The sequence below is a fragment of the Oryctolagus cuniculus genome, chromosome 5 (genome assembly GCF_964237555.1).
Source record: "Oryctolagus cuniculus chromosome 5, mOryCun1.1, whole genome shotgun sequence".
Taxonomy (NCBI): Eukaryota; Metazoa; Chordata; class Mammalia; order Lagomorpha; family Leporidae; genus Oryctolagus; species Oryctolagus cuniculus.
The window spans coordinates 111,797,591-111,813,164 of NC_091436.1; the positions used below are offsets into that span (position 1 = coordinate 111,797,591).

General features: G+C 40.9%; 1 non-coding gene across 1 annotated transcript; it reads right to left on the bottom strand.

Moving 5' to 3' along the window:
- Positions 1-10,892: 10,892 nt before the first annotated feature.
- LOC127493337 (small nucleolar RNA SNORA73 family) lies at positions 10,893-11,095 on the bottom strand. The gene has a single exon (XR_007923390.2). It is a non-coding gene; the product is annotated as a small nucleolar RNA SNORA73 family (small nucleolar RNA).
- Between the last annotated feature and the right edge of the window lie 4,479 nt (positions 11,096-15,574).

The window sequence follows — 15,574 nt, forward strand, 5'->3', positions numbered from 1 at the left end:
TGCCCTGTAGTATGTCCTGAAGTCTGGTATTGTGATGCCTCCGGCTTTGTTTTTGTTGTACAAGATTGCTTTAGCTATTCGAGGTCTCTTGTGCCTCCACATGAATTTCAGCATCCTTTTTTCCAGATCTGAGAAGAAGGTCTTCGGTACCTTGATTGGGATTGCATTGAATCTATACATTGCTTTTGGGAGAATGGACTTTTTGATGATGTTGATTCTTCCAATCCATGAGCATGGAAGATTTTTCCATTTCTTGGTATCCTCTTCTATTTCTTTCTTTAAGGTTTTGTAATTTTCATCGTAGAGATCTTTAACGTCCTTGGTTAAGTTTATTCCAAGGTATTTGATTGTTTTTGTAGCTATTGTGAATGGGATTGATCTTAGCAGTTCTTTCTCAGTCATGGCATTGCTTGTGTATACAAAGGCTGTTGATTTTTGTGCATTGATTTTATATCCTGCCACTTTGCCAAACTCCTCTATGAGCTCCAATAGTCTCTTAGTAGAGTTCTTTGGATCCTCTAAGTACAGAATCATATTGTCTGCAAAGAGGGATAGTTTGACTTCTTCCTTCTTGATTTGTATTCCTTTGATTTCTTTTTCTTGTCTGATGGCTCTGGCTAAAACTTCCAGAACTATGTTAAATAGCAGTGGTGAGAGTGGGCATCCCTGCCTGATGCCAGATTTCAGTGGAAATGCTTCCAACTTTTCCCCATTCAATAGGATGCTGGCTGTGGGTTTTTTATAAATTGCTTTGATTATATTGAGGAATGTTCCTTCTATACCCAATTTGCTTAGAGTTTTCATCATGAAAGGGTGTTGAATTTTATCAAATGCTTTCTCTGCATCAATTGAGATAATCATATGGTTTTTCTTCTGCAGTCTGTTAATGTGGTGAATCACATTGATTGATTTGCGAATGTTGAACCATCCCTGCATACCAGGGATGAATCCCACTTGGTCTGGGTGGATGATTTTCCTGATGTGTTGTTGTATTCTATTGGCCAGAATTTTATTGAGGATTTTTGCATCTATGTTCATCAGGGATATTGGTCTGTAATTTTCTTTCAGTGCTGCATCTTTCTCTGGCTTAGGGATTAAGGTGATGCTGGCTTCATAGAAAGAATTTGGGAGGATTCCCTCTTTTTCGATTGTTCTGAATAGTTTGAGAAGAAATGGGATTAGTTCTTCTTTAAATGTCTGGTAGAATTCAGCAGTGAATCCATCTGGTCCTGGGCTTTTCTTTGTTGGGAGGGCCTTTATTACTGTTTCAATTTCTGTTTCAGTTATGGGTCTGTTTAGGTTTTCTATGTCTTCCTGGTTCAATTTAGGTAGATTGCATGTGTCCAGGAATCTATCCATGTCTGATAGGTTTCCTGTTTGCTGGCATACAGGTCCTTGTAGTAATTTCTGATGATTCTTTTTATTTCTGTGGTGTCTGTTGTTACGTTTCCTTTTTCATCTCTGATTTTATTGATTTGGGTCTTTTCTCTTCTTTTTTTAGTTAGTTGGGCCAATGGGGTGTCAATTTTGTTTATTTTTTCAAAAAACCAGCTTCTCGCTTGGCTGATTTTTTGTAATTTTTTTTGGATTCAATCCTGTTAATTTCTTCTCTGGTTTTAATTATTTCTCTTCTCCTACTAGATTTGGGTTTGGTTTGCTGCAGTTTTTCTAGGTCCTTGAGGTGCGCTGAAAGCTCATTTATTTGGTACCTTTCCAATTTCTTGATATAGGCACCTATTGCTATAAATTTGCCTCTCAATACTGCTTTTGCTGTATCCCATAAGTTTTGATATGTTGTGTTGTTGTCTTCATTTGCTTCCAGAAAGTTTTTGACTTCTCTTTTGATTTCTTGAATGACCCAGTGTTCATTCAGGAGCATGTTGTTCAGTCTCCATGTGTTTGCATACTTTCTGGTGTTTCCTGAGTTGCTAATTTCTAGCTTCATCCCGCTGTGGTCTGAGAAGCTGCATGGTATGATTCTAATTCTTTTAAATTTGCTGAGACTTGCTTTATGGCCTAGTATGTGATCAATCCTAGAGAAGGTTCCATGCGTTGCTGAGAAGAATGTGAAGTCTGTAGATGTAGGGTTGAAAGTTCTGTAGATATCTGTTAGATCCATTTGGGCAATAGTGTCAATTAAATCTGCTGTTTCCTTGTTGATCTTCTGTCCGGATGATCTGTCTATTTCTGAGAGTGGAGTATTGAAGTCCCCCAGTACTATTGTATTGGAATCTAAATCTCCCTTTAAGTCCCTTAACATATATTTTAAATAGACCGGTGCCCTGTAATTAGATGCATATACATTTATAATAGTTACATCTTCCTGTTGAATTTATTCCTTAATCATTATATAGTGCCCCTCTTTGTCTCTCTTAACAGTTTTTGTATTAAAGATTATTTTGTCTGATATTAATATGGCTACACCTGCTTTTTTTTGGTTTCTGTTGGCATGGAATATCTTTTTTCAACCTTTCACTTTCAGTCTGCATGCCTCTTTGTTAGAGAGATGTGTTTCTTGTAGGCAACAAATAGTTGGGTTGTGTTCTGTGAGCCAGTCAGCCAAACGGTGTCTTTTAACTGAAGAATTCAGACCATTAATGTTCAATGTGACTATTGATACGTAGTGACTTTGCCCTGCCATTTTCCCGGAAATATTTTCTAGTATATGCTTTGAGCTTCCCATGCTCTTTTACTGGTAGGTGTTCTTCCTTTCCCTTCTTTCATATTGATGGCTGTGTTTCTGTGTTTCTGAGTGTAGCACATCTTTAAGTATCTTTTGCAGGGCCGGACAAGTGGCCACAAAGTCTTTCAATTTCTGTTTGCTATGAAAGGTCTTTATTTCACCTTCATTCACAAATGAGAGCTTGGCAGGATATAATATTCTGGGCTGGCAGTTTTTCTCTCTTAGCACCTGTGCTATGTCTCGCCATTCCCTTCTAGCTTGTAGGGTTTCTGATGAGAAGTCAGCTGTGAGTCTGATTGGAGATCCTCTGAGAGTAATCTGACGTTTCTCTCTTGCACATTTTAGGATCTTTTCTTTATGTTTCACTGTGGTAAGTTTAATTACCACGTGTCGTGGTGAGGATCTCTTTTGGTCATGTTTATTGGGGGTTCTATGAGCTTCCTGTACTAGGATATCTCTGTCCTTCTCCAAACCTGGAAAGTTCTCTGCTAGTATCTCACTAAAAAAGCCTTCTTATACTGCTTCTCTCTCTCCATGCCTTCAGGAACTCCTAGAACTCAAATGTTGGTTTTTTTAATAGTATCCTGTAGATTCCCAACAATATTTTTTAGATTTCTAATTTCCTCTTCTTTTCTTTGGTTTGACTGTATGTTTTCCTGTGCTCTATCTTCTAAGTCCGATATTCTCTCTCTGCTTCACCCATTCTGTTTTTAAGGCTTTCTAATGTGTTTGTCATTTGATCTATTGAGCTCTTCATTTCATTTTGATTTCTCTTCACTATAACACTTTCCTGTTCTACTAGTTTCTGAGTTTCATTTTGACTCTTCCTTAAAATTTCATTTTCACGAGAGAGATTTTCAATCTTGTCCATTAAGGATTTCTGTAGTTCAAGGACTTGCTTTTGAAAACTTCTAAATGTTCTTATCATAAATTTTTTGAAATCCGTATCTTGCATTTCTTCTATCTCATCATCTTCATACTCTTGGCTTGGGGTGTTTTGCTTATTTGGAGGCATCATGGTGTCATCGTTGATCTTGCTCCCTCTATTTCTGTGTTTGTTACTCGGCATAGTTAATTCTTCTTGCGTCACTGTGCGTTTTTTTTTTCTTTTTTTTTTTTTATACTGTGTCCGTGTTAAGTGGACTGCCTGCTGTTGGAGGAGCCTTGGAGGCTTGAGATGCGTGTGGCCTGAGAGCTCTGCCTGGTTCTTCCTGGTTAAGGGTGTGCAAAGGTGACACCCTCAGGTTATGCGTGGTAAATCTCTTTTTTATTTATTTATTTATTTTATTTATTCAGGGGGTAAGTAACACCACAGGGCAAGGCTGTGCAGAATTGATGGTATTTAGCTTCCAGTCTTTGGCTCCTCTGGACTCCCACTGGGTTGCCTAGGCTACTGAATTGTAGTGACTCAGTTCCTTAGCTCTCCGCCATTGATATGTAAATCCAGAGAGGAGACTTGCTCTTTGTCTCTTGGGAATTCTTCAAGCCTTGCAGCCTTGTAACCTTTGCAAGGTTAGGGGGAAGAGAAACCCCGAAGCTTTTTTTTTTTTCCTTCTTTCTGGTAGTGAGTTTGCTGCACTTTCCGGCCCCCCTCTAGATTCTGACCCCCGTTTCCCCACCAATGTCTCGGGTTATTGAGCTCACCTCCCCTTCCAGCGCCGATGTGTGGACTCGGAGCCCTGAGCGTCCCAAGTCTCCCCGCTGTTGTCTGTGTGGCATGCACTCCCCTTGGAGCACTGGCACGCAGACCCTGGGGCTTCTGCGGCTCGGTCCCGCGACTTGGCTTCCGCGCGGTGGGCGACCTTGTTCTCCCAGTAGGTCCTCCGATTCACGGCTGCTCCATCCAGAAGGGTTTCCCCTGCAATTTTTTCCTGGTTCTTTTTTCTGCGGCTACTGTAACTCCCCTTTTATTAAACTAAATTTTCCCGGACTATCGGTGCGCACCCTCACTATTCCGCCATCTTGGCTCCGCCCATTCTCTCCTTTTTAATTCTTTCAGTTAGTGTTAGAAGACACTAGTCTTGTTTGTGTGATCCCTTTGACTCCCAATCCTATCATTATGATCAATTGTGAACTGAAACTGATCACTTTGACTAGTGAGATGGCATTGGTATATGCCACCATGATTGATTTGGAATCCCCTGGCATGTTTCTAAGTATGCTGTTTGGGCAGTCCGATTGAGCATGTCCCAAATTGTACATCTCCTCCCTCTCGTATTCTCACTCATATTTAACGGCAATCATTTTTCAGTCAAATTTAAACACCTAAGAATAATTGATGTTAATTAAAGAGTTCAACCAATAATATTAAGTAGAACAAAAAATATTAAAGGAGTAAAGTCGTAGGTTGTTCTAGACAGTCAGGACAAGGGCATATCCAGTCATTGTTTCTCATAGTGTCCATTTCACTTCAACAGGTTTCCTTTTAGGTGCTCAGTTAGTTGTCACCGATCAGGGAGAACATATGATATTTGTCCCTTTGGGACTGACTTATTCACTCAGCATGATGTGTTCCAGATTCCTCCATTTTGCTGCAAAAGACTGGATTTCATTGTTTTTGACTGCTGTATAGTATTCTATAGAGTACATGTCCCATAATTTCTTTATCCAGTCTACTGTTGATGGGCATTTGGGTTGGTTCCAGGTCTTAGCTATTGTGAATTGAGCTGCAATAAACATTAATGTGCAGACAGCTTGTTTGTTTGCCAATTTCATTTCCTTTGGGTAAATTCCAAGGAGTGGGATGGCTGGGTTGTATGGTAGGGCTATATTCAGGTTTCTGAGGAATCTCCAGACTGACTTCCTTAGTGGCTTTACCAGTTTGCATTCCCACCAACAGTGGGTCAGTGTCCCTTTTTCCCCACATGCTCACTAGCATCTGTTGTTGGTAGATTTCTGAATGTGAGCCATTCTAACTGGAGTGAGGTGAAACCTCATTGTGGTTTTGATTTGCATTTCCCTGATTGCTAGTGATCCTGAACATTATTCATGTGTCTGTGGGCCATTTGATTTCCTCTTTTGAAAAATGTCTATTGAGGTCCTTGGCCCATCTCTAAAGTGGATTGTTTGTTTTTGTGGAGTTTCTTGATCTCTTTGTAGATTCTGGTTATTAACCCTTTATCTGTTGCATAGTTTGCAAATATTTTTTCCCATTCTGTTAGTTGCCTCTTCACTTTCCTGACTGTTTCTTTTGCCGTACAAAAACTTCTCAATTTAATGCAATCCCAATTGTTAATTATGGCTTTGACTGCCTGTGCTTCTGGGGTATTTTCCAAGAAGTCTTTGCCTGTGCCTATATTTTGCAGGGTTTCTCCGATGTTCTCTAATTTGATGGTGTCAGGTAGTAGATTTAGGTCTTTAATCCATGTGAGTGGGTTTTTGTATCAGGTGTAAGGTAGGGGTCTTGCTTCATGCTTCTGCACATGGAAATCCAGTTTTCCCAGCACCATTTGTTGTATAGTCTGTCCTTGCTCCAGGAATTGGTTTTAGATCCTTGATCAAATATAAGTTGGCTATAGATGTTTGGATTGATTTCTGCTGTTTCTATTCTATTCCATAGGTCTATCCATCTGTTTCTGTACCAGTACCATGCTGTTTTTTTTTTTTTTTTTTTTTGACAGGCAGAGTGGACAGTGAGAGAGAGAGACAGAGAGAAAGGTCTTCCTTTGCCGTTGGTTCACCCTCCAATGGCCGCCGCGGCCGGCGCGCTGCGGCCGGCGCACCGCGCTGATCCAATGGCAGGAGCCAGGAGCCAGGTGCTTTTCCTGGTCTCCCATGGGGTGCAGGGCCCAAGCACCTGGGCCATCCTCCACTGCACTCCCTGGCCACAGCAGAGGGCTGGCCTGGAAGAGGGGCAACCGGGACAGAATCCGGCGCCCTGACCGGGACTAGAACCCGGTGTGCCGGCGCCGCTAGGCGGAGGATTAGCCTAGTGAGCCGCGGCGCCGGCCCACCATGCTGTTTTGATTACAACTGCCCTGTAGTATGTCCTGAAATCTGGTATTGTGATGCCTCCGGCTTTGTTTTTGTTATCCAAGATTGCTTTAGCTATTTGAGGTCTCCTGTGTCTGCGTATGAATTTCAACATCATTTTTTTCCAAATCTGAGAAGTATGTCTTTGGTATTTTGATTGGTATTGTATTAAATCTATAAATTGCTTTTGGGAGAATGGACATTTTTTCTTATTTTTTATTTAGTAAATATAAATTTTCAAAGTACAGTTAATGGATTACAATGGATTCCCCCCCATAATTTCCCTCCCACTCACACCCCTCCCATCTCCCACTCCCTCTCCCATTCCATTCACATCAAGATTCATTTTCAATTATCTTTATATACAGAAGATCAATTCAGTATATATTAAGTAAAGATTTCATCAGTTTGCACCCACACAGGAACACAAAGTGTAAAATACTGTTTCAGTACTAGTTATAGCATTACTTCACATTGGACAACACACTAAGGACAGATCCCACATGAGAAGTAAGTACACAGAGACTCCTGTTGTTGACTTAACAATTTGACACCCTTGCTTATGGCGTCAGTAATATCCCTAGGCTCTAGTCATGAGTTGCCAAGGCTATGGAAGCCTTTTGAGTTCATCGACTTCAATCTTATTCTGATAGGGTCATAGTCAAAGTGGAAGTTCTCTCCTCCCTTGAGAGAAGGGTACCTCCTTCTTTGATGGCCCCGTTCTTTGAAAATGGACATTTTGATGATATTGATTCTTCCAATCCATGAGCATGGAAGATTTTTTCCATTTTTTGGTATCCTCTTCTATTCTAACTTTAAGATTTTGTAATTCACTTTGTAGAGAACTTTGATGTCCTTCGTTAAGTTTATTCCAAAGTATTTGATTGTTTTTGTAGCTATTGCAAATGGGGTTGATCTTAGAAGTTCTTTCTCAGTTGTGGCATTGCCTGTGTATACAACGGCTATTGATTTTTGTGCATTGATTTTATATCCTGCTACTTTGCCAAACTCTTCTATGAGTTCCAATAGTCTCTTAGTAGAGTTCTTTGCATACCCTAAATAAAAAATCATATCATCTGCAAAGAGGGATAGTTTGAGTTCTTCCTTCCCAATTTGTATCCCTTTCATTTATTTTCTTGCCTAATAGCTCTGGCTAAAACTTCCAGAACTATATTGAATAGCAGTGGTGAGAGTGGGCATTCCTGTCTGGTACCAGATCTCAGTGGAAATGCTTCCAACTTTTCCCCATTCAATAGGATGTTGGCCGTGGGTTTTTCATAAATTGCTTGATTGTATTGAAGAATGTTACTTCTATACCCAATTTGCTTAGAGTTTTCATCATGAAAGGGTGTTGTATTTTATCAAATGTTTTCTCTGTATCTGTTGAGATAATCACATGGGTTTTTTTTTCTGCAGTTTGTTAATGTGGTGTATCACATTGATTTGCAAACATTGAACCATCCATGCATACCAGGGATAAATCCCACTTGGTCTGGGTGGATGATCTTATCTTTCTGATGTGTTGTTGCATTCTATTGGCCAGAATTTTATTGAGGATTTTTGCGACTATGTTCATCAGCGAAATTGGTCTGTAATTCTCTTTCAATGCTGCATATTTTTCAGGTTTAGGGATTAAGGTGATGCTGGCTTCATGGAAAGAATTTGTGAGGATTCCCTCTTTTTTGATTGTTCTGAATAGTTTGAGAAGAACTGGAGTTAGTTCTTTTTTTTTTTTTTTTTTGACAGGCAGAGTAGACAGTGAGAGAGAGACAGAGAGAAAGGTCTTCCTTTTGCCGTTGGTTCACCCTTCAGTGGCTACTGTGGCCAGCATGCTGCGGCCGGCGCACTGCGCTGATCTGATGGCAGGAGCCAGGTACTTATCCTGGTCTCCCATGGGGTGCAGGGCCCAAGCACTTGGGCCATCCTCCACTGCACTCCCTGGCCACAGCAGAAAGCTGGCCTGGAAGAGGGGCAACCGGGACAGAATCCGGCGTCCTGACCGGGACTAGAACCTGGTGTGCCGGCGCCGCAAGGTGGAGGATTAGTCTAGTGAGCTGCGGCATCGGCGTTAGGTCTTCTTTAAATGTCTGGTAGAATTCAGCAGTAAATCCATCTAGTCCTGGGCTTTTCTTTGTTGGGAGGGACTTTATTACTGATTCAATTTCTGACTCATTTATGGGTCTGTTTGTTTTCTGTGCCTTCATGGTTCAATTTAGGTAGGTTGCATGTGTCCAGGAATCTGTCCAATTCTGATGGATTTCCCTGTTTGCTGGCATACAACTCTTTGAAGTAATTTCCGATTACTCTTTTTATTTCTGTGATATATATTGTTATATTTCCTTTTTCATCTCTGATTTTATTGACTTGGGTCTTGTCTTTTTTTAATTAGTTGGGTCAGTGGTGTGTCAATTTTGTTTATTTTTTTCAAAAAACCAGCTCTTCATTGGCTGATCTTTTGTAATTTTTTTTTGGATTCAATTCTGTTGATTTCTTCTCTAACTTGAATTATGTCTCTTCTCCTACTAGTTTTGGGTCTGGTTTGCTGCAGTTTTTCTAGATCCTTGAAATGCATCCTTGAGATGCATTGATAGTTCATTTGTTTGGTGCCTTTCCAAATCCTGATGTAGGCACCTATTGCTATAAATTTTCCTCTTAACACTGTTTTTGCTATATCCCATAATTTTTGATATGTTGTTATGTTATCCTCATTTACTTCCAGAAAGCTTTTGATTTCTCTTTTGATTTCTTCTATGACCCACTGTTCATTCAGGAGCATGTTGTTGAATCTCCATGTGTTTGCATATGCTCTAGGGATTCCTGAGTTCCTAATTTCCAGCTTCATTCCATTGTGGTCTGAGAAGATACATGGTATGATTTCAATTCTTTTGAATTTGCTGAAACTTGCTTTATGGCCTAGTATGTGGTTAATCCTGGAGTAGGTTCCATGTACTGTTGAGAAGAATGTACATTCTTTAAGTGTAGGATGTAAAGTTCTGTAGATATCTGTTAGATCCATTTGGTCTATAGTGTCAATCAAATCTGCTGTTTCCTTGTTGATCTTCTGTCCAGTTGATCTGTTTATTTCTGAAAGCAGAGTATTGAAGTCTCACTTTAATTTCCTTCTTAACATATCTTTTAAGTAAACCAGTGCTCTGTAATTAGGTGAATATACATTTATAATAGTTACATTTTCCTGTGAATTGATCCCTTAATCATTATATAGTGCCCCTCTTTGTCTCTCTTAACAGTTTTTAGGTTAACATTTATTTTGTCTGATATTAAGATGGCTACACCTGCTCTTTTTTCATTTCTGTTGGCATTGAATAGCTTTTTCCAAACTTTCACTTTCAGTATGCATGCATCTTTGTTGGAAAGATGTGTTTCTTGTAAGCAGCAAATAGATGGGTTTTGATTTTAATCCATTCAGCCAGTCTGTGTCTTTTAACTGGAGAGTTAAGGCCATTAATGTTCAACGTGACTATTGATAAGTTGTGACTTTGCCCTGCCATTTTCCCAAAGATATTTCTAATATATGCTTTGAACGTCCTGTGATCTTTCACTGGGAGGTTTTCTTCCTTTACCTTCTTTCATATTGATGACCATGTTTCTGTGTTTCTGTGTGTAACACATCTTTAAGCATCTTTTGCAGGGCTGGACAAGTGGTGACAAATTCTTTCAATTTCTGTTTGCTATAAAAGGTCTTTATTTTACCTTCATTCACAAATGAGAGCTTTGCAGGATATAATATTCTGCGCTGGCAGTTTTTTTCTCTTAGTACTTGGGCTATATCTCGCCATTCCCTCCTAGCCTGTCGGGTTTCTGATGAGAAGTCTGCTGTCAGTCTAATTGGAGATCCTCTGAAAGTAATCTGACATTTCTCTCTTGCACAGTTTAGAATCTTTTCTTTATTTTTCACTGTGGTGAGTTTGTTTTTGATAACTTCTAAATGTTCTTTTTTTTTTCCGAAGTCACCTTTATTTCAATTCACAATACATGAATATATTTTTATAACTGTTATCATTTTACATCAAAAATACATCACTCAAAAAAAACCCAAATCTCATGAATCCCAAAAATCTTTAAAATGTGCTGTTTTTAAAAGAAATTCTTTACCAACTCTTGCTAAATAAAGGAGCTGATGCCCAGAAGTGTGGCTCCTCTTCTCTCCTGAAAAGCAACAAACATAGGATCAGACTCTCAAACACCTCATTTCAATGTGAAAATTTCAGCATGCTGAGACTGTTTCCTGCATGGTTTGTCTCCCCAGTCATTGTCCACAGGACTCTGGGAAGCTGTAGGAATATGCAGGCGCAGACTCGAGGCAAGCCTCCTCTCCAACGGCGTGGGAAGGGACTGTACATCATTGGGCAGAGCCCTGTGCTCCCCTATGCCACCTGGACAGAGCCCGGGGAGAGTGACCTCCCGGGGTGTCCACGTTGGAAAAATGTTCTTATCATAAATTTGAAATGTTCTTATCATAAATTTTTTTGAAACCCATATCTTGCATTTCTTCTATCTAATCATCTTCATAATCTTGTATTGGAGTGTCATGTTCATTTGAGAGCATCATAATGACTTCCTTGTTCTTGTATCCTTGGTATCTGCATTTTTTGTTTGGCATTGTGGAGAAGATATTCTTTGGTTTCTTCTTTTCTTTTTCTCACTGTGGTGGCTTTTCTCATTATACAATGACTCTAGATTAAGTAGACTGTCTGCTTTTGGTGAATCTCTAGAGGCTTGTGGTGGATGTGGCCAGAGAGCTCTGTTCAGTTCTTCAGGGTTAAGGGTGTGACAAAGGTGACACACCCATATTTGCCATGGTAAATCTCCTCTCTCTCTCTCTCTCTTTTTTTTATTCAGAAGGGAAGTATTTCCACCCAGCTCAGCTCTTCTCCTTGATGGCAATCAGTTCCTGAGTGCTAGCCCCAGTGGGTATATTTGTGTGCTCTGTCCCAAGGATCACACAAAGGATCTGTGCAGTCCTCAGTGCACGCTCAGATTCCCCTGCAATGTCTATTACCACGTAGCCAAAGCTGCCCAAATTTGTGGCATCTCTAACCAAGAGTACTCATGTTCAGGCATCCATGAGTTCTCCCACACACCCTCAGTTTTTTTTTTTTTTTTCACAGACCTGGTTTATGAGCTCCACACATGCACTAGGTCTTAATTTCCTGTGTTTTCTCCCCACCACAGTCAGGTTTCTCTGTTTGGCTGTAGATGGGTGCAGCCCTGACCTGGCACAGCTGTTACATATGTCCAAAATGGCACCTGCTCTATTGTCTTCCCAGCCTTTTTAAGGTGAGTGGTGAGAGAGAATCATGTCCATACCAGTCCCTTTTATATTTTTCTCTCCTCTAGTTAGGCTGGTGTACTTTCCCTCACGGGGCTTCAAGCCTCATTCCTTCTAGGCTCTTCCTGCCACTTTTCCACCTGTTTTTCGGGCTACTGTGGTTTTGCCTCACCTCCCTCTCCAGTGCTGGTGCATAGACTCTGCAGCTGGGGTCCCAAGCCATGGGCATCCATGCCCTCCACATAGGTCCACCATGTCCCACTAATTCCGGAAGAGTTTCCTCTGCAGTTTTTTCCCCAACTCTTCCCTAAGACTACAGTACCTCCACTTTTATTAAACTATCTTTTCCCGGACTATCAGTGAGCTCCCTCCCTATTCTGCCACCTTGGAGCCCTCTCAGTTTCTCCATTTTTAAACAAACTTCTTTGAAAGGCAGAGAAACAGAGATAGACAAAGAGTCCTTTCCCATCCATTGGTTAATTCCGCATGAATACCCATAAGAGCCAAGGCTATGCCAGGCCAAATCCAGGAGCCCAAAATCAGTTTTATTTCCCACCTGGGTGGTAGGGAGTCTTCACCTGCTGCCTCCCAGAGTAGGCATTAGTAGGAAGCTGGAATCAGAAGTGTGTCGCTCTCCGTCTTCGTGGAGGAATGACACAGGACCCTGCGCTGTTCTTTTGTCTGCTCGGCCCTCCCCGGGTTTGCTGCTGGTTCTTCCCAGGTTGGCTACTGTCCCTTCCACCTCCGTGGAAGGGCGGTTCCCCCTGCCACCTTCCCCATTTCCGCGGGGGAGCGGCACACCTCCGGCCGGCTCTCTCGGGGGCTGCACAGGTGTTCCTTCAGATGTTCCTCTTAGATGTTCCTCGTGCATGTTGTCTCTCTCCTCCTTTATAGTCCTCTTCCACCAATCCCAACTCTGTGACCCACACGCCGAGTACGCTGCTCTCCTCCAATCAGGAGTAGGTCCTACAGTTTATTGGTTGAACTGGAGGCAGCTGTGTAGAAGCTGTTTCTCCCTTCTCAGCGCCATATTGTGGGAGAGCAGATGCATAGAATAAGTCTTAATTCCAGTAACTTAGTCTAGTCTGGGTTGCTCCCCACAGAAGTGGAACTGGGACTCAAATGCAGGTGTTCCAACACGGGATGCAGGCTTCCCAGGTGGCATCTTTACCACAGCTCTAAATACCCATTCCTCAGTTCCTCATCTTTACCTCAAATATATCATATTTAAGGCAGGTATTTTTTCACTCTCCTCAAGCCCAGTCTGACCACCATTCCTGAACTCCTGCCTGTTAAAACAGTAACAATTAGCAATTACTATGTGCAAGACACTGTACTATATATGTGTTTTACAGTTTTTCTTTGATTTATCTTTGAAATACTTCCACAAAAAGGTAAAATAATTAGTCCATTTTACAAATAAAGAAACCAAGACTTAGAAGAAAGTTTAGGCCGGTGCCACGGCTCACTAGGCTAATCCTCCGCTTTGCGGCGCTGGCACACCAGGGTTCTAGTCCCGGTCGGGGCGCTGGATTCTGTCCTGGTTGCCCCTCTTCCAGGCCAGCTCTCTGCTGTGGCCCAGGTGTGCATTGGAGGATGGCCCAAGTGCTTGGGCCCTGCACCCCATGGGAGACCAGGGGAAGCACCTGGCTCCTGGCTTCGGATCAGCACGGTGCACCGGCTGCAGCGCACCGGCTGCGGCGGCCATTGGAGGGTGAACCAACGGCAAAAGGAAGACCTTTCTCTCTGTCTCTCTCTCTCACTGTCCACTCTGCCTGTCAAAAAAAAAAAAAAAAGAAGAAGAAGAAGAAGAAAGTTTAGACAATATGGCCAAATAACTAGAATGTTGTAGACTCAGAGAACTTTTGAAAAATTGGGCTCTAGAGCTGTACTATCCAATCGTTGTATTTAATTAAACTAAATGTAACTTTAAAAGCCAATAATGAATTCATGTATTCAGTATATAATCATAGCATCCCTTTCGTGGTAAATCTATGAAATATAAAGTAAGCATTTCTTAGGAAAACGTGTTTTCCTTTGGCTGGCATTGTGATATAGTATGTTGGTCCATCACCTATGCCTTTAGCATCCCATATGAGCATCAGCTGGAGTTCTGGCTGCTCCAGTTCCCATCTAGTTCCCTGCTGACATGCTGAGGAAGGCAACAGAAGGTGACTCAATTCTGGGACCCCTGCCATCCACGTGGGAAACACAAATGGATTTCTGGGCTCCTGGCTTTGGCCTGACCCATCCTTTGCTGGCCATTGAGGGAGTAAACCAGTAGATGAAACTGTCTGTCTCTGTCTCTGCCTCCGCTCTGTAAGTCTGCCTTTCAAATAAATAAATCTTTTTAAAAAAAAATTTAGATTACAAATTGGCATGTGTTTTAGGCATGAAATAAACTTCAGATCTTTAAGGCCTGGTATAAAAACAAGGATACAAAATATCTTTGATAATTTTTATACTCACTACATGTTAAAATGATATGTTAAATACATTGGCTTCAATAAAACATGCTTTTCCAATTAATGCCACTGATTTTTAATGAGAAAATTTTAAATGGAGAAAATGGCTCACATTATATTTCTATTTCTTGTCTAGACACTATTCTTTTACCCTTTATACTATCCTAACTCTCTGGAACGTTTTGATTCAATGCTCACACAGGAGCAAAGACCTATTTCTCAAACTGGCTAATTTCAATCTCCCTCCCTTCCCCTCCTCACCCCTGTCTGACATTTATCTTAAAATAGCATATATATCCCCTTCATTCTCTAGCCTCCTCTCAGAGATCCTTCAAAAACTAGCTCACATACCATCACTACAGAATGGCTTCATGATATCTCTTCCAAAAATGCTTTTCATGTTCTCTCTTAAACATCAAAATATGGAACTTGTCAAACTGGACAACAGTTTGCATTGGATGGCTCTATGTGACATGCTGTGTCAGTGTGTTGGGAGGGCATTCATATATTTATGGTCATATTCCAGCTCTTTTTGTAGCCCTGGCATTCATATAGGCATCCATATCATTCCTAAGGTCATTTACAACTGCCACCACTTATCCAGCTCCGCACATCCCCAGATGAGTTTATTAATTTGCTTAAATACGGGAACAAGTTGTTAAAATCTCATATTGCTCCTTCACAACCTGATGGAGATGTGTGTAAACCTATCCATTGTTTATTTATGAATTTTAGTTATTGCCTACTTCAGCTCTGACTTCCTAGACTGAAGATTCCCAATCAACATTTACAAGACAGTTAATACTACCAAAGTCAAAACCACACTGTTGGTCATTGTGTCTTAATCTACCATACCTTTCTTGAGACACATCAGCATTGAACATGGTCTTTTAGATTGCAGGGGAAAATTCAATGATGGAGTTATAGAATATTTCCTGTTCAATTGATACCTTCCCTTATAAAAATGCCAAGTATTTATATTTTTAGCCCTGAATTTATCAAATATCATCAAGAAACATTGCACAACAATTCTTTGTCATGAGATAATAATGTCAAATTTTCACTTCTACATAGAGACGGTGTATAACTATTTTATCATTCAATTTCAGTATTCAAATTTATTTGTCACTTTCCTATTTATCTGTACTGAGCCTTAAGTACTTA